We start from the raw sequence: 19,906 nt of genomic DNA on the forward strand, positions 1-19,906 counted from the left end.
ACCTTTGATTTACTTGTAATCCAAGAAAGAACTTCAGCTCTCCCATCATGCTCATTTCAAATTTGATGTGCATTAACTTAGCAAATCTCTTACAGAGATTATCATTAGTAGACCCAAATATTATATCATCCACATAGACTTGGACTAATATTGTATCATTCTCATGCTTTTTAGAAAAGAGAGTTTTGTCTATGACACCTCTAATAAAGCTATTTTCAATAAGAAATTCAGAGAGAGTGTCATACCATTTTCTCGGAGACTGTTTGAGTCCATAGATAGCCTTGAAAAGAAAGAAGACAAAATCCAAATGATCTGGATCTTCAAAACCAGGAGGTTGCTCTACATATACCTCTTCATCCAGCTTTCCATTCAGAAAGGCGCTCTTGACATCCATTTGATAAACTTTAAAGTTAGAGAATGCTGCAAATGCCAAAAATATCCTGATGGCCTCTAGTCTAGCCACTGGAGTATAGGTTTCATCATAATCAATGCCTTCATCTTGAGAATACCCTTTAGCTACCATTCTTGCTTTGTTTCTTGTAACCACACCATCTTCATCTAGTTTATTCCTGAATACCCACCTAGTACCAACAGCTTTCTTGTGTGTAGGTCTAGGTACCAGTTTCCAGACTTGTTGATGTTCAAACTAATTGAGTTCATCTTACATAGCAATCACCCAATCTGGATCAGTTAGTGCTTCCTCAATCTTCTTAGGTTCCATCTCAGAAAGAAATCCTGAGAACAGACACTCATTTTGAGTAGCACGTCTAGTTCTGACTCCAACATCTGGATCACCAATAATCAACTCAAAAGGATGAGCTTTATTCCGGACAGTCTGTCTTGGAAGATTTGATCTTGATGATTCGCCTTGAAATTCATTGGGATGTTGTGTCCTACTAGATGATCCTTCAGCATCTCCCCCTGAGTTGTTGCCATGTTGACTTGAAGATTCTCCGTCAGTAGCAGTGGTATCTCCATTATTGCCAAAGTTTCCATCACTATTACCTTGAGTATTATCATGATTAACAGGTTCTTCACCAGCAACAACCTCAGGTTCTTGACCATGTTCTGATTCTGAATCTGACATATCATCAAACTTCAGTTTCTCAGAAGGATCTTCAGTTTGGATACTAGGGAGTTTAGTGTCATCAAATGTAACATTGACACTTTCAGTTACTTTGTGTTGATCAATGATATACACTCTGTATGATCTTCTTCCATATCCAACAAAAATACCCTCATATGCCTTTGCCTCGAATTTACCACGACGATCATCTCCATCCTTGAGCACGAAGCATCTGGCACCAAATACATGAAAGTATTTGATAGAAGGTTTCTGTTCATTCAAAATCTCATAAGGAGATTTCATGAAGTCTTTGTTGATTAGAGTTCGATTCTGAGTATAACATGCAGTATTGACAGCTTCAGCCCAAAAGTACATTGGAAGACCTGATTCACTTAACATCGTTCTTGCAGCTTCAATCAATGTACGATTCTTCCTTTCTACCACTCCATTTTGCTGAGGGGTTCTAGGAGCTGAAAATTGTCTGGTAATCCCTTTGTCTGTACATAATCCATTGAGAAGTGAATTCTTGAATTCTGTTCCACTATCTGACCTTATTGCTCTAACAGAGACATTAGAATCTAACTCAATCATCTTGATATGAGCAATCACAACTTGTGGTGTTTCATCCTTAGAGTGAAGAAATAAAACCCACGTATACTTGGAATAGTCATCAACTATCACAAGACAGTAACACTTCTTTGACATCGAAAGGACATTAACTGGTCCAAATAAATCCATGTGCAATAATTGCAGAACACCAGTTATGGAAGATGTGTCAGTGCCTCTGTGACTTGCTTTCTTTGACTTTCCTTTCTAACAAGCCTCACATAGTCCATAGTCCTTCTGGGGAGAATTCCAGCTGAGGTAGACCTCTGACCAATTCTCTTTTGACAAGAGAATTCATTGTTTTGAAATTGAGATGAGAAAGTCTCTTGTGCCATAGCCAACTCTCATCTGACGATGCCTTTGCATAGAAACAATTGACTTCAGGATTGCTTCCAGAGTTCATGTCAGCTACGAACAGATTTCCTTTCCGGATTCCCATCAAGGAGGGTTTTTCACTTTTCTTGTGCAGAATCTGACACTTCAGCTTGTCGAATAAAACATTGTAGCCGTTGTCATAGAACTGACTAATGCTAAGCAGATTGTGTTCAAGTCCTTGCACAACATACACATTTTCAATGATAACATTTCCAGCTAGCAAACAGCCATATCCCTCCGTTAAACCTTTGCTGTTATCTCCAAAGGTAACCACTGGGCCAGCTTTCTCAACCACATTTGATAGCAGGGCTCTATCTCCGGTCATATATCTTGACGATCCACTGTCAAGAATCCACACAACCGGTTGTACCTGTTTAATGCCCTGCAACATAAATGGATTAGACCTTCTTCGGAACCCAAGCTTGGCTGGGTCCGACATATTTGTAAAATTGGCCTTTATCAGGCAAAACAACATTCTTAATTTTAATATTCTCAACTTTCTCAATGACTGGACATTTGACCTTGTGAACAGCCTTGACAAATTTCTGTTTAGGCTTAGGCACAAATGTCTCCTTTCTAGCTTTAGGAGGACTAGCAGTCTTAGACCTATCATGCTTTCTATTATTCACATGTTGACGAGGAGTAGTCTTATCATTAGAAACATGCTTACCATTAAAATAAGCATACATCAGATTAAAAGCACAAGACATACAATCAGGAACACCACATGCTTTATGAGAGGGATTAACAATAGGCAACTTATGCATGGTAGACATGGCATTTGTGTTATCCAACTCATGTGTGTCTGAGTTAGTCTCAGTTGCTTTCACAACCTTGACTGGAACTTTTGACACACTTGACTTGGAGACAGCTTTCTCATTAGCATTATCTTCAGCACGGATTTCTTCTTGAATGATAAATGAGGTCTCATCAAATGGTTCAGCAATTGATTCTTTATAGAGGGGTTCATCAACACCCTTAAGCACATGTGGTACTTCCCTGCCTTTAGCACAGACATGAGGAGGGGAGTTTATGCCTAATTTTCCAATAGCAGCATTGTAATCATAACCTATTCCAGATGTTTGATTAACAGCTTGCTTATCGTAAAACTCTTTGGACTTCGAACAAGAATTAAAGTAAGTTTTAACCTTAGCCTCAAGACCGGTGATCTTGTCTTTGAGAATAGTTTCAAGTTGTCTATAACAGTCAACTCTATTCTCTAGAAAAGATACTTGTTCTTTTAATTTATCTTGATTAATGTGTACAAGTCTTAATTCATTGACCTCTTTCTCAAGGTCTTTGATTTGTTGATTTAACAATTCATTATCACGACGAGCACAATCTAAGGAACCTCCTAGATGATAAACTAATTCAGCATCAGTAAATTTTACCTCTTTTCTTGACGATGAGGTATTTGCATCACTAGCCATGAGAGCAAGATTCCCAACTTCTTCATCTTCACTGTCAGTATCATCCCAGCTTCTTCCCTTTGCCAGGTAAGCCCTTTCAGATTTACTCTTCTGATTAGAATCATAAGAGTTCTTCCTAAATTGTTTTGGCTTCCTGCATTCTGTGGCAAAGTGTCCCAACTCATTACAGTTGAAGCATCGAATGGTGCTTCGATCAACCATCCCTGTCTTGTACCCACCACTGCTGGTGTTAGATGATGAAGATCCACCTTTCTGGAATCTGTTGTAGTTGGACTTGTACTTGAACTTGGGATTCCTTTTGAATCTGACATTTGAGAATCTCTTGACAATCAGGGCCATTGACTCATCCTCCAATTGCTCCAGTTCTTCCAAGGAATAAAAATCATCTCCTGATTCATTTGTAGTAGGAGGATCAAATTCTGCTACTATCACATTTTCTTCAACCTTGGAAGACTGTACCTGTGGCGCCCTCCAAACCCGGGTCAGAAGATTGGGGTCCACAACACAAACATAATAAATCAACCTGTATAAGAAATATTATTTATAATGACCCTGCTTCACAAAACCACGGATCGCAACAGGTTAAAGTATGAAAACAAGCCACAACCTTAATTTATTACATCGTACCAAATCCCAACTAATTTAACTTACAATTGATAATAAAATCATTCTTATAATCTGACTATCTCTTTACCGCATGAAACTTTTGCTAGTTTGATCCAACTCGACTGGAACCTTAGCCCGCACTTTGGACTGAGGAACTTCACTATCATCCTTATTCTTGTCAACTGTAAAATATATAAAAGAATCGCAAGGGTGAGCTAATTAGCTCAGCAAGTCATAATAGTGATAACTGAGGTTAAACAATGATCAAATGAGATGATTCAAAGGAATCAAGTTTCTTTTTAACTAATCATTAGAATTGGATATTCATTTTAAGTTTTAAAAACCAAGGTTAGGCTGCTGATCAGTCACGCACTAACTCCGAGCAAGCACACAGCATTGCTCTAATTACTGGATCCAAGGCACACATTGGCCTAACTTGACCATTGGTATGGTCTCACCACGAATCTGGTCCACATATATAAAAACTATCCAATCCTAAAGCCGTTCAATATGATAATAATATGATTCAGTAAAACAAGATCATAATCAATAATGGTTAAACATTTGCATAAAAACGTAAGGAAACTCATGGATATCACAAGGGTATATCAGGTTATGTATAAGAAACGGTTTTCCGGTTTGTAAAATGATCAGGTATTTGATCTGTAATGATTTTTCAGGATATGGTTCTTGGATGTTATAAAGAATGATTGGAATATAAAAGTTTTAGTGTTTCAAATCATTCTCTTTCAGTATTTGGTGTTTGGTAGTTATACTTTTGAAGAGTAGTATTATATTTGTATGGTTTGGTGTCTGATGATCAACAAAGGATGGGTTATAAAAAAATAAGGCTTATGGCTCAAGATCAAGAAAAATCAGGGTTCAAGGTTCAATGGTTTAAAGCTCTTGTAATGTAAAACAGGAGTTATTTTGGATAATAGCGACATGTTATAAAACAGTTCAAAAACAAATATTGGTAATATATATCTTGCAGAAAAGTTCAGAAATACTTGCCTTACAAGGCTTTACAACTATTACCGTTCAACTCTGAACCGACTCTGCTGCTCAAGCTCTAACGTCCAACCACTAGATCTGATTGGATTCGACTTTGACACTCAGGTCTTTCTATTAAAACTCTACTGAGCTCGTCGACTGACCACTATGTTATCTTTAGTCCAACGCCCACTTTCGGTCTCCCGACTAAAACCTACAGGGTCGAAATACTATATGTTAGACACCCAGTTATGCTTGACATATCCTCGCTAACCACCTACGCATACGATATCATGACCCGACTCGTAATTGTACCTCTTAATACCATACACATAGCAATCAGAGTTTACGAACTCAAAACTCAACTCGATAATAATTTTCGGAAAACACATATACTCGTCGCTTTAGGACACAGGTTGCCAGTTATACTTTACAAAATATTTTATTTATAATTATAGAACTATATACATTCGACTGGTATTTCTGATATTTTACAGGATATGCCCCGAAAATCGGGCAGCGTCTCTTTGGTTTATAGGACTACCTGTCGAATACAATCGACATCAAACCAATAACAACAATCAATCAATCACACAATCCAACATTTACGACTCACAATCCCATCTGTTAATCCAATTTGATATAACACAATACATTGTTCATTTCAAGAAATCAATTTTATATACTAAATATTATTTATTTTATTTTATTTTATTTTATTTTAGGACTCAGAATCATTTCATCATAGTCCACCGTCGACTCACCAAGTTCACCGTCGACGGCGGCAAAATTCGGAGGTGCCCGGTTATTTCGGGTTTCCATCACGAATTCTACCGATTAATTTAATAATCATTTTCCGCATGAATAATTTATTTCACGAATCAATCAAGTATTCCTGCCAAAAAAATTCAAAATTCCCCATTAAAATTCCAACAGTATCTGAACCACAGAACACAAACATCACCACCATAACCCACGCGCTTCACGCGCACAACACACACTAACACACGCACCCACACACGCGGTTGCACACACACACACACAAATCGCGTACACAGTCACCTACATATATACACACAAGGTATACACATGCAGTCAACAAGACACAACTGAAGCCCATAATCGGAAAAGGAACAAACGAGGCCGGAAGTTACCAAGGCGGCGGCGGAGTCGCCGGAAAACCGGCAGAACCCGAAGGAGAAAGAACAGGAACAAGAAGAACGGGAAGGAGGAAGAAGGGGAAAGTAGAACAGAGGGAAATAATAGAGGATTATAAGAGAGAGAGAGAGAGAGAGAGAGAGAGAGAGAGAGAGAGAGAGAGAGAGAGAGAGAGAGAGAGAGAGAGAGAGAGAGAGAGAGAGAGAGAGAGAGATGAGAGAATTGAGAGATAGGAAGTAACAGAGGTCGGGGTTTTGATTAGTATATTTATATATATATTTTTTTCTTTTATTCTGCTACTGCCACGTACACTAATATAACAATACATACTTCTGATTAACAACCACGTGTCCTGTACGCCGGATTTTTCGACCCATATTTGTAATTTTGACGAACCAAGTAGCACAAAAATAAACTCGGAAAATTGTCAAAATAGTTTTAAAATTATATAAATATCCCTAAATTAATAAAACATGAATTTTGTAATTTTTTTAAATAAATTTTGAAACGCGACTTATACCTGCATTTTATAATTAACGAACCAAGCTGTACTTAAAATAAATTCAGAAAATTACGGAAATAGTCTTAAAATGTTACAAATATCCCGAAGTTTATAAAAACATAAATTTCGAAATTTTTAAACGATTTCTAAATCGCAACTGGTACCCGCTTTTTAACAATTAACGAAACAACGCACGGGTGAAATTAATCCCGAAAATTTTCAAAATAATTTTAAAATTCTCGGAATATTCCAAACTTAAATAAATATGAGTTTCATAATTTTTGAAGAATTCTAGAATTAAATATGGATTTTACAAATAAAAGCATTCAGAAAATCATTTAAAGATAAATAATTAATAAAATATTGATTTCTTAATTTTATAAAATCCTAAAAATAATTATTGTAATTATAAAATCATAAAAATAATTTTAGAGACACTTCAAATATTTATACAAATAAAGTTGCATTAAATTCACTTTTAAAAGTGGAACAATTCAATGCAATTCCTTAGTTAATTACGCGAACAACCCTGTATATCATAAATTACACCTATATAATAATCAACCAACACAGAGCGGTCAAAACTAATACACATATTTATTTAATAATTTCCGTAATAATCACATATTTAAATAATTCAAAAACACACGAGTCGTTATAGTACCATTCTTTCTGACTGTTGAGATTGTTGATGTTGTTGATCTTCAGCTACTAGAGCAGTAGACGTGCTGACCACTCTTCCTTTCCCGTAAACTTCCTTCTGCTGAATCTGCTCCAACTCATAAGTCTTTAACACACCATAGAGCCTTTCCAAAGAAATCTCACTCAGATCTCTTGCTTCTCTTATGGCAGTGATTCTATGTTCGAGATGAGTTGGCAGTGTTAAAAGGAACTTTTTGTTGACTTCCCTGATGGAATATTATTTACCATTAATGTTCAGGTTGTTGATCAATGCATTGTACCTCTCAAACACTTCAGTGATTCCTTCTCCTGGATTGGATTTAAAGTATTCATACTCAGAGGTTAGGATTTTTAACTTGTTCTCCCTAACTTCCTCTGTGCCTTCATTAATAACCTCAATAGTTTCCCAGATATGTTTGGAATCTTTACAATTCATCACATGTCTATTCATCAAGGGATCAAGGGAATCTACTAAAATTAATTGAAGGCTAGCATCCAGGGAGGCTTCTTCTTTTTCAGCAGGAGAAAAATCCTCAGGATTCTTTACATAAGTTCTAGCTTTGGTGATCACCACATCATTTTCTATTACCTCTGGTTCAATAACCATTGGAATTTTTGGACCCTTCTTTAACACTTCCAGATATTTGGGATTAGCAACTTGTTAAAACAATAGCATCTTCTTCTTCCACATGATATAATTTTCTTTATCAAATAGTGGAATTTTAACGGTTCCAACTTTTTGTGAAGTCATTATGAATTTTTGAATAAATAAAAATTCAAGGAGTGAAAGAAACACAAAAGTCTAGGATCTTGATTTGTTCGTTAATCAGAAGGCTCTGATACCAATTGTTAGGTCTCAATATGTTTGTAGAAGGGGGGTTGAATACAAACACTACCGTTTAATCGAATAAAATACGGAATAAAAAAGTGAAACAAAATTCAAGTTAAATAAAATTATTATTAAACTTGAAAGGTATTACAACAACGGTATCGTTTACAAGGGATTAATCTCAAATCAATTATCACAAATCTAGAATAAATTCAACATGAACTTTTTCTATTTTTGCAATAAAAAAGATCAAATGCTATAAGCGATTTGAGATTAAGTTCTAGGGATTTTGATCCGCTTGATTGTTACACAAGAACAAGATAAATAATTCTAGAGGTTTGGATTTAACTTTACAATCTAGAATTTTGATCTTGAATAAAGCAGATGAAAAATGAAATGATTTGCTTTTGTTTCTGCTGTGTTCTTGACTTGTGTGTTCTGTATCTTAATAGAATGAATGTCTTCTGCTTCTTTTATCAAAACAGCCGAATGGAAATGAACTGCAATGACAATCCCTTGGCTCAGCAAGAAAATCGGTAGAACTATCTTTAGAGCTAGCAAGACAATCAGAATGAACTAGCAAGACTTTCGGTAGGACAATCAGATTATTTTTGCTGAAAATAAATAGATTTAAATCCTATAATAATTCTGGTAAGACAATCCTTTTGAATTAGCATGACTTTCGGTATGACTATTGATTGTCATACCGATTGTCATACTAATACAATCAGTTGTCTTGTTGAATTAAAACAGATTATTAAACCAATTTAAATTCTGAATATTCTTAATATTAATTCAGAATTAATTAATCAATTAATTCAATTAATCAAATAAATTAATCTTTGAAGATATAATTTATTTTCTTAATTAAATTATATGACTTAATTAATTAATAGAGAATTAATTCTAATCTTGAGCAGCATCCATTCTTCTGTATATCTTCTGAAAATCACTGAAATATATGAATCAATTCCACTACTTCAATGTTGACACTCGATGTACTGTCTGGTTCATGAGTGACTAACTTCCGTGACGTTTCTTCATGCCTTGACCTTGATACTCTTGATTTTCTTCAGACTAAATCCTTGTAATTAATTGAATACCTGACGAGATCTCTGTCACTTGATTAAATCCACAATCTTGATTTATATCACTGAGGCTTGATCAATTGCTTGAGCTTCTTCCAGTGAATTAAGTCATCAAGTCTGTAGATGAACAATGCTTCTTAATCCTTTGACATATGTTACTCTGTGAGATCTCTCTGATGATAGATCCACTATTTACTTATTACATTCTTAATTGAGTTGAGTTAAATCCTCGAATAAACAAATAGGCTATGACATATGCCTTTCAATTATTGATATTCATGATTTATTTCAAGAATTCGAAAGAAATATTGTATTTATATCGTTATTTAAACCGTTTTTACGTTTCTTGCATAACGACTCTAATATTTTTTTCATATAATAATTTGATAACATTTTATACTATTCTCCTAAAATTAAAAAATTTCACTTCGATAAAGTTTTATAAAAATCAGTTGAATTGGTCGATTCCTTCAAATTATTGAACAATATATGTTTTTTTCCTTAAATAATATAAAATGCATTGAATCAAATGCTATAGTATAGTATAGATATAACTTTTATTTGAATAATTCAAAATATTTTTACAATATTATCTTGATCAATGAATATTGCTGATCTAAAAGAATTCTTTTTAAAAAGCTAGTTTTTTTAAAATGAAAAATGAAAAATAAATCGATTTAATATATCATTATAGTTTTAACAAATCTCGTGAGATCTCATTTCAAATTTCAAATATTCTTAAAATCGGGAAAAATCCCAAAAATAATAATGCGTTACAAGTGAAGTTAGTAATTTTAATATAAATAATCAATTGACTTGATCCTATAAAGACCTCAAACACATTAATTTATATTAACATAAGATATCAAAAAATTTCACATTATTAGTAAGATATTCTCGCCGAGCTTGTAATTTATATTTTCTAAACGTAGGATGTGACGATGTTTTTCGGCCGGGTCATGTAGTCAAATTTCAAGTTTTAAACAATGGTCCAAGTTCTAAAATGCATTGACTCATTATAATTCGAACTTATCTAAATATGTAATACCAATATAGATTATATATATATAAGCGATTCTATTTTCAATATTTTTTTAAAAATTATATATGTACATTTTAATTACTTTTTATAATAAAAAAATATGTTAAAAATATTTGAGATATATTTTCAAACTAAAAAATGATTAATAAATAGGATAATAATTCATTTATGTACTATGCCTAATTTTATATCTGGAATTCAATTTTTTAAAATTAACTGTACAAATATTCAACTAACTATCCTTTTTTTTTGAATTCAAGTAAGTATCTTTAAAGTTAAATAAAATATTTATTTAGCACACTTACATATTATGTGTATGATAAAAAACATATGTGACAATATGGTGTCGTGGTAAGAGGTTGTGTAGTTGAATGAAATAAATTGAGTTCAATTCCCACAAACCACATCTTTTATATAAATATTAAAAACAGGGGTAATTTAGTCTTTTCAATGAGACTTTTTAATCTCATGAAATTATACCCTTGTTCTCCTATTATATATAGAAGAGATTGTACAAATATTCAAGTAACTATCATTTTTTTTTGCGGAATTCAAGTAGCTATCTTTAAAGTTAAATAAAATACTCCTTTAGAACAGTTACATATTATGTGTACGATAAAAAACACATGTGACAATATGGTGTGGTGGTACGAGGTTGTACAGAAGAATGAAGCAACCCGAGTTCGATTCCCACAAAACACAACTTTTATATAAATATTAAAAACAGGGGTAGTTTAGTCTTTTCAATGAGACTTTTTAATCTCAAAATATTATCCCCTTATTGTGCTATTATATATAGAAGATATTTAAAATACCTACTTATCATTGGTAGTAGAATATTCTTTTATCTTAGTTACAACGGCTTAAATCAATTTATTTAAAAATCTAACGTTCCTCGTTAAATTGGTTGTACAAGGACCATGACTACCAAAAAAATTGGATAATATTCCTTTATGTATATTATATAATAAAGATATAATAATATCATTTTATTTTTGAAGTAGAGTTTCAAGAATATATCCAACTTCCTTTCAAATTATTGAGACATTCATAAATTTAGAAACCGTACATTACTTTTTAAATTGTCTATGTCGAACTCTTAATATTTTACTCAAATTTGGTTTTTATAAATTTCAAGTTATTTAATGGTGTTTATGAAAATGTGAAGGATCGGGGACGAATAGATCCTGAAAATAATTTTTGATAGTTTACTTACAAAAAACTAAGTATTCAATTTAGAAATATAAACAAAATATCTAAATTATTAAATTATTATATATGAAAAGAAAAATTTACTAATAAAAATATTTAAGAGATTATTAATAATTTATTATTTATAACAGACTGTATATAAACTTTATATGAGCCGAGTTAGCCAAGTTCGAGCCGAGTCGGAGATGATTCCGATCAAAACGAGCGTAGTCCAAGCCGGAAAAATAAAAAAAAAATTGTTTGGCTTATTTTTTAGAAAACAAGGATCTCAAAACTAGGCAGGGGTGAATGACTAGCTGAAAAACTTTCGATATATTTTTAAAACTTGACAACTAAAACATGAAACTAGCTGCAGAAATGTAATTATGCAAGAACACAAAATATTAACTCAATTTACTTTATATAAAATAAAGAAATTGTGCTACAGCTTCAAAGAAAAATAATCTCAAGAACAAGTTCTCGAGTTCAGCTTATAGAGAGAGAAAAGATATTACAATGCAATCTCCTATTTCTTACACACTTGCAGAAGCTGGGGTGTACACTTTATATATAAAACAACATACTCACTATGTACACACCCATTTACAGTAAGTTGTCCTATTATGCAAGGCGTCACGTTGTAACTTTTTGAGGACCGCTTTATTCTTTTATACGATCCCCATCTTTTGTTGTGTGTTTCTTCTTTTCTTTTTCTCCAAGTTTAGCTGTAAACTTGATACATGGATCACCTTCATGTACAATACGGTGTGTGATTCTGTTTCTTCATTTCTGATAATTTGTAACTTAATTTGTCTTGTTGTGAAATAGCTAAGTAATGATATCATGAACTCTGTTTTGATTGACTTCACGATACAATTCACTTTAGACTTCTCGATTTAGAATAACTCTGGACTTCACGATATAACATCTTTATTGACTTTACGGTATAACACAAAGTTATTGTGACAACCCGGGTCAAATCCCGAGCCTTTTTCAAAAACCGGGTCAAGTCCCGATTACGAGTCTGAAAATAACCTGAAGCCTACTGTCCCAAATGTAGTCAACTTGGGTAACGACTAGCCCACCACAGGCCCCCAAAAGATCATGCTTTGTTGGTGCACATAGTAGTAGTACTTTGCCTTATAAGCTGAACAGAAGTCCTAAATCTCCTCGATGTGGGACTGAGGTGTTATAAACTCCCCCACTAAAATTCCTGACGTCCTCATTAGGCCCAAAGCAGAAAGCCCTTAGGTCTGGATCGTTTCTCTCTAGCCATTGTAGGATAATACCGACTGGCTTCATGTCCCCACCTCCGAACCTGTTGCCATTGTGGGATAATACCACCAGCCTTCGTGTCACCACCTCCGGCAACTTGACGCATCAAGATTATGAGAGTCAGATCCGATACCATATGTGACAACACGGGTTAAATCCCGAGCCTTTTTTGAAAACCGGGTCAAGTCCCGATTACGAGTTCGAAAATAAGCCGAAGCCTACTGTCCCAAATGCAGCCAACTTGGATAACAACTAGCCCACCACGGGCCCCTAAAAGATCATGATTTGTTGGTGCACATAGTAGTAGTACTTTGCCTTATAAGTTGAACAGAAGTCCCAAATCTCCTCGATGTGGGACTGGGGTGTTACAGTTAGACTTCTCGATCTGGTATAGAATTGGACTTCACGATCTTGAACGAATTTGGACTTCTCAGCATAGACCAAATTTGAACTTCAGAATATGGCGTTGACCTGGACTTTACTGTTTGGCTTTGATGGACTTCACTACATAACTCTTCTAGACTTCACGATATTGAACTTAGAAATATTCCTACAACTTATTGACTCTAAACGTCTTCTTTTCTGTAATTTGATGTTTGAACAATCTTCATTGAACTTAAACCATTTATTTTATAACTATTATATGCATGACTCTTACATAGAAATTCCTAAGCTCTTATAGAATTTTGAGTTGTCTAGAAGGCAAATAAGACATGTACAAAAGAAACCTATCACTAGTTCAAATGGTAGAATTCCTTTAACCATGTAAATTGATATTGCCACTTGAGTAGGCTTGTTATGATGGTATATACATGTCATGTGCCTAACATCATTTACTCATATGAGCTCATTTTCATGTTCAAGATCAGCTTGTTTAAGGAAATGAACTGAGACAAGTTCACTTAAACATGTTTATCCCGAATTTTTTCACCAACGACTCTGTTTATTTGCGGCCTTGTACGTACCGCACAATTAACTAATTTAATAATATATATATATATATATACTAGTTGAGATGGTCGGACAGCTAGGGATGGGCATTTCACCTACCCTGCACCATCCCCGATACAATCCCATCCCCGTTCGGGTCGGGGATTCGGGAAATTTTGCAAGTACAAGGCGAGCAATGTTAGGGCGAAAACACGCGCTAATATTCACGCAAGTATACGCGTTCGCAAGTAGTATAAGATATAAATCAGATTCGTTCCCACAGAGACTCAGACTAAATTATTGTCTAATTAAACTCACTCACCAATATATGATTACTTCTCAATGTTAAGACACTAACACTTAAAATTATTGATTAAATATTAACTATAATTAACTACTTAATTAATAACTTAACTAACACTTCAATTTATCAATAATAAAACACTCATGAGATCACAACTTCATTATTACTTCCTTCTATAGCCATTATTATTACCTTTAGCATGAGACAGTGATGATATTAATCGAATAACACGAAACTGATAAAAGCCAACTTTTATTGTACTAATACCATTCTACCAAGCATCCACAATTAAGATAGAAGTTGAATAGTCATCAATTATGTTGAGTTCCCATATGTCTACAGAAATTGACAACACAACGATTTAAGCACAAGTTATTCCTTTTGATTACATAGGGCAAATAAAACTGTTAGAGTTACCCACTAATCATGCACAACGTACATGAACCTATGCTAGCATGGCAAGTTCTAAATCTCAAGATCCACCGTCGCTTCACAAGAGATTAACACCCTATCTTATATGTTCGCGACGCACATAAGACGAATACGCACAACCAATACTAGATATCATGCAATCATCACACACTAAAGTATTAAACAATTAACTAAAGAATTCCATAATAAATCCGTTGCAACCCCATGATCACGATTAGCCCATAATAGCACTTATCGTCATCATGGGTTCATATGAAATCATGATAAACAAACACAAGAAAATAATAACTAAACTAATTATATTAAAACAGAGTACGTCACAAGAGTAAATAAGTTCAAAGCAAGAAAACTAGCATCCAATGTTACAACGAAACAAGAATCACAAGAATATATGCTTCCTCTTCGTTGCGGTGTGCTAATCGGTCTTCTTCCTTATTTCCTTCGCTCCTCGCGTAAAAACACAATCTTCTTCAATCCCCCTTTGTGAAAACGTCTCAAATCTACTTATATAATAGTCCCATAAAACTCAGATTACATAGAAGTGGAAACCAAACAGAAGTAGAAGTCCTAAAATAATTTATCTTTTTTCCCGACCCTGCGCGGTCGCTCAGCATAGCTGAGCGGGCGCTCAGCTTGCTGCGCGGCCGCTCAGCAATGCTGAGCGGGCGCTCAGACCTCTACTGGAAAAATTCTGATTTCGCTCCGTTTCTTCGCCGTAATCTGCCCGTTTCTTTCCTCTCGCAATGGTGAACACATGGCAAGGCTTATTCTTGATGATTCCTCCCCCGAAATGCAACTAAAACCCTGAAATGCATAAACACTAGAAAAACGCATCAAATACACAAAATACTTGATTTCAAGACACCAATTTAAGCCATTTTAAGACGCTCTAAGTGGTATAAAATGCCACTTATCACACCCCCAAACTTAAATCGATGCTTGTCCTCAAGCGTCACAGACTCAAAAACAAATAAAAACATGCATGAATGCAATCTATATGAAAATGCAGCGATCCCCCTTACTACAATTAACCAACCAAATTGTCACATCTCAACGAATGCAGTTAGACAACTAAAGATCAATAAACTTCATGCAAACGGACATACAGCCAGAAACGTGGTGTGTGCAAATGCTTAACAGATATGCTTCGGAACTAGACCAATCACTATGACTAGACTATCCTCAAGGCAATCCTACGATTATACAAAGAATAAAAAATTCTAGGCACAAAGTGATATACAACACTACAAGAACTCTGGAGCTTACTACGGAATCGTGCTTTTTATTTACAACTCAAATGCTTATTTGACCGTGCAATGAGTGAGGTCCACAAAAGACTTATACACTGGTATCCATGTAACGAGTGTTAGGTTAGCGGATCCCAGACTCTAAAAGCCTTAGGTCACTAGGCACAAAGTCCCCTCAGAACTTAATAACTCGAATACCAAAGAGCCCACTCTTGATCAATTATGCAAATTTTTTTTTTTTTAATAACTTCTGAGCAAGTGCGTTTCGCTACATCTTGCTCAACCCTAGACTACTCGCACCATATGCGAGCCGGCTACTAGCCATTTGATGCCTAGCCACAACTAGCAACAACTTCCATATTTTTTTCTCCAATTTTTTTTTCTTTTTCATGCCTTCATCACTAAGAACCTATAATCGAATTCTAAGCATAATAAGCAGATTGACCTTGAAAACAACCAAATCATAACAACAATCTAGCCCTTACGCATTCTCTAAGACTTAGTGGACTTACAATTGTTTCTAGCATGCATATCAACCTACACAACTTTATATCACTTTAATGCTATCACTACACTCGCATCAATATCACAATTCAGTCGATAAATCATTGTAAAAGGGATCATGGTAAATGCATGAGCTACATGACATTCATAACAAAAAAAACTATATGGCATAAATTATGCAACTATATGAACTAAACTATCATGAATATGCAACTAAATGACACACACAAAATTTTCCTTAACTACCACCCCCAAACTAAAAATCTTCACTGTCCTCAGTGAAATTAGTAGAAAGGAACACAGGGTATACCTACTCGGAGTCATCATCATCATCATCCTCAGTGGGTGGAGTATCAGGCGGCGGGTATGCAGAGTCCTCACCAAAAACTGGCCACTGGATATCAGCTCCAAGGCCTCGAAAAGCAGTCCCTAACGCAAGGGTGAGCTCCTGAGCAAACCTGTTCTGCGTCTCATACATGGCATCCATCCGCCGTGAAAGTCTCCTATACTGGGCATCAACCATCCCAGCACCCTCCTGAGCTCTCGAAGAACCAGCCTCATCACGTCCTGGCCTAGCTATAGTAGCACCTCGTGCTGGACGCCCTCCTGGAAGACGATAACCCAGCCCATGCTCCTCAGGCTCACCACCGGTCCACTCCTGCATCCCATTCAGAGTGCCAGAATTAATCGGAGCTGCTGGCAACTGCAACTGCTCATGAGCCGGCCAGTTCACTCCCACTGCTCGGCATAGCTTCGTAACCGTAGATGCATAAGCAATGTTCATATGCTTCGCTCCCCTCAAAAACTTCAGAATTCCTTGGTAGATAAACTTACCAAGGTCCACATAGCATTCCTCATTCAGAATTCCCCACAACAACTGTGCTCTCTCAACTGTGACCTCGTGTGCATGCGAAGAAGGCAAAATATTAGCATAAATAAATGCATTCCATGCACGGGCATACCTGTTCATGGCGATCGCCGGAAAGTGACGATACTCATTAGTGCCGGTCCTACAGGTCCAAACTGTGCCCGGTCTACAGAGAGTCGCACAAATCAAATCCAAGTCAAAATCCTCAGCAGTCTTTTCATTCCAGTTCTCCTCCTCGGGCTTCCTCTCTCGCTGTCCAATCACATGGCGAATCGCCGCAGGATGATAATCAACCGTCAGCCCACGGACCACAGAAAATCCATTCTTTTCGGCCTTCGTGTTCGCGTAGAACTCGCGAACAACGCTCATCGGTACTGCTTCGGGTGACTCACAAAAAGCTATCCACCCCTTCTCTGCAATCATGGGCAGCAACTCACCATCCCTCCCTGATGGTAAAAACCCCCTCTCCTTCAGAATCGGCTTCCCCAATAACCTAGTGTACTCCTCCTCCACAGCTCTGTCAGTTAACCGAGGCCTTGCAGCAATACCCCTCGATGAATCAGCAGTAGGAACTGTGCTGCTGCTGTCAATAGTGCGTGCTCTCTTGGGTGCCATTGATTCGTGAATAAAAGTGTGTAAGAACTGATTTTTGATGTTTGTGACAGGGTTTAAGTGTAGGAAGTTTTGTGGGAGATATGTAGGATAGGTGTATGGATATATAGGGTATGGATTAGATTAGGGTTTGGGAATTAAGAAGTAAAATGATGGGGTAGTGGGAACAAATCGTGGGTTTATGGGCTAAAACTGTTTTTGTGTTTTTTTTTTCTGAACTGAAAAAAAATTCTGGTACTCGACCCCTGAGCGGTCGCTCAGCAAAACTGAGCGGGCGCTCAGCTTGCTGCGCGGTCGCTCAGCAAAGCTGAGCGGGCGCTCAGCTTGCTGCGCGGTCGCTCAGCAAAGCTGAGCGGGCGCTCATGGGGTCACTGGAAAAAAAAAATTTCAGCCCCTGTTTTCTGATTTTTTGTGTTTTTGGATAGGTTATTAACTTCTAAGGGTTCCTGTAACAACAATTCATGGGTTGCCTCCCACGCAGCGCTTCTTTTTCGTCATTAGCTTGACGTTTCGTACCCTTCTCAAGTAGTCAACAAAATGGCACTAACCACTTCTCGGTTTGCCATGTCCCTATAGTAGTGCTTCAACCGCTGACCGTTAACCTTGAATGCTTGGTCCGGATCATTCTCAAAAATTTCCACCGCTCCATGTGGAAACACAGTTTTGACAATAAAAGGTCCAGACCACCTTGATTTCAACTTCCCAGGAAAAAGTCGGAGCCGAGAGTTAAATAAGAGAACTTGTTGCCCTGGCACAAATAACTTTGGATGTAGCTTCCTATCGTGCCACCTCTTCACCTTTTCCTTATACATTTTGTTATTTTCGTACGCTTGAAGTCGAAATTCATCAAGTTTATTAAGCTGAAGCATTCTTTTCTTACCAGCTGCATCTAAATCCAGGTTCAACTTCTTCAATGCCCAGTAGGCCTTATGTTCAAGCTCCGCAGGTAGATGACATCCCTTACCGTACACCAACTGAAACGGTGACATCCCAAGTGGAGTTTTGTATGCTGTTCTGTAAGCTCAAACAGCTTCATCGAGCTTTAAAGACCAATCCTTCCTTGACGGACAAACAACCTTCTCTAGAATGCGCTTTATCTCTCTGTTAGACACTTCCGCTTGACCATTTGTTTGCGGATGATAAGCAGTAGCTACTCGATGATTCACCTTATAACGCTGAATCATAGAAGTGAACTTACGGTTGCAAAAATACGATCCTTCATCACTTATGATTACCCGAGGTGTTCCAAACCTTGTGAAAATTTGCTTATGAAGAAAATTTAGCACTGCCTTTGCATCATTTGTCGGTAAAGCTTTAACTTCGACCCATTTTGAGACATAATCGACTGCCAGCAAGATTGTACTGATTATTGCAAGACGAGATAAAAGGCCCCATGAAATCGATTCCCCACACATCGAAGACCTCGACTTCAAGCATCACATTTAATGGTATCTCATCCTTCCTTGACAAATTTCCCACTCTTTGGCAACTGATCACACCTTAAAACAAACTGATGAGCATCCTTGAAAAAAGTAGGCCAGAAAAAACCTGCTTGCAGAATACGAGCTGCCGTCTTCTCACTACCATAGTGTCCACCATAAACCGTGGAATGGCAGTCTCGTAATATCCCCTCCGTCTCACAGAACGGGATACATCTCCTGATGATCTGGTCAGCTCCCTGTCTAAACAAATATGGTTCATCCCACATATACCACTTCACCTCATACAGAAACTTCTTCTTTTGAGCGGATGTCAAATTAGGAGGCATTATATTGCTGACGAGATAGTTTACAATATCTGCAAACCATGGTTCTTCCTCCTGAATTGCAAATAACTGCTCATCCGGAAAAGATTCATTGATTAACGTCCTATCTTGTGAAGTAGAATCGGGATTCTCCAACCTAGAGAGATGGTCAGCTACTTGATTCTCAGTACCTTTTCTATCTTTGATCTCTAACTCAAATTCCTGAAGTAAAAGTACCCAACGAATGAGTCTCGGCTTCGAATCCTTCTTGGAAACCAGATAGCGAATAGCTGCATGATCAGTGAATACTGTTACTTTCGTACCAAGCAGATAAGATCGAAATTTCTCAAAACTAAAGACTATAGCCAAAAGCTCCTTCTCAGTAGTGGTGTAGTTCAATTGGGCACCATTTAAAGTCTTACT

This window comes from Apium graveolens, chromosome 5, assembly GCF_009905375.1.
Source record: "Apium graveolens cultivar Ventura chromosome 5, ASM990537v1, whole genome shotgun sequence".
Classification (NCBI taxonomy): Eukaryota; Viridiplantae; Streptophyta; class Magnoliopsida; order Apiales; family Apiaceae; genus Apium; species Apium graveolens.